The following is a 1,228-nucleotide window of genomic DNA, read 5'->3' on the forward strand; positions in this document are numbered from 1 at the left end:
GGCTAAGGCAGGGGTGTCAAAGTCAAATGGACGGAGGGCCAAATAAAAAATTTAGCTACAAGCCGAGGGCCGGACTGTTCGAATGTTCATTGAAACATTTTTAAATGACGCATATAGTCTAGTGAACCTAATTGAACCTACTGAAAACCTAACAAATATATTCCAATATGATCAGATAAATAAAGCAATATTTTCTTATGGCTCTGTCAGTAATCTTTAATTTTCAACAGACACAAAAGACAAATTTCCTTTATATAAAAATCCCCATAACATGAACATTAAATGAAAGAAACCGGTATTCAAGGCACCATCAGTAGCCTATATTTTCTATTTTAGCAAAAGTGGGCTAAATTTACTTCAAAGAAAAAAACAATAATAGCAATTTTCTATCATCCACTCAACTGAAATATTTTTAAAATATAATTGGATTGAAATACAATAAAATAAAGTGCAAAAATCTATTAATCAAAAACAACACTTTGTTTAAGGAGAAGTAACATGCAGTGAAAACAAATATTAAACTTTAACTTTTAAACTTGAACTGAGTAAAAACTCTAAATATGTGATTGCACAGTAATGTTCACTTGTTTGAGGTTGAGGGTGATACTTGGTGGTGTCCCATCTTTTCCACAAGTTCATCAATGTTCGGGGTAAGGCTCTGAGCTGAGGAAATCCTCAGAATTGAGTGGAGGTGTTCAGCAGTAAGTCGACTTCTGTGGGATGTTTTGTTCAAGTTCATCAAAGAAAACAGTTGTTCACACAGGTATGTGCTGCCAAACATAGACAACGTTTGAGCAGCCTGGATGCGCAGCTGGGGCATTGTGTCGGGGAGGAAACGGGCGAACTCCGCAGCACCCACTGCCGCATATTTTGCCCTCAGTGCATCATTGCATTGGAGGTCAATCAACTCCATTTGGAGGTTTGGTGGTGAGCTTTCCACGTCAACAGCAAATGGGTTACCGAGCAGTTCCAACCTGCTTTTTGTGCTTCAAAGTCAGCAAATCGGCGTCGAAAGTCAGCGGCAAGCATACCTATTTTATCAGCCAACTGTGCGCTCGGGAACGCACTGGTAGAGAGCTTCTCTTTCATGGTCTGGTTTTAAATGCCTTCACTGTACTGTACATATCAGAGATGACACGATCCCGACCCTGCAGCTGCAAGTTCATTGCATTCAGATGACTCGTAATGTCACACAGAAAAGCCATTTCACACAGAAACATTTCGTCTC

Source organism: Oncorhynchus keta, chromosome 36, assembly GCF_023373465.1.
Source record: "Oncorhynchus keta strain PuntledgeMale-10-30-2019 chromosome 36, Oket_V2, whole genome shotgun sequence".
NCBI classification, from domain to species: domain Eukaryota; kingdom Metazoa; phylum Chordata; class Actinopteri; order Salmoniformes; family Salmonidae; genus Oncorhynchus; species Oncorhynchus keta.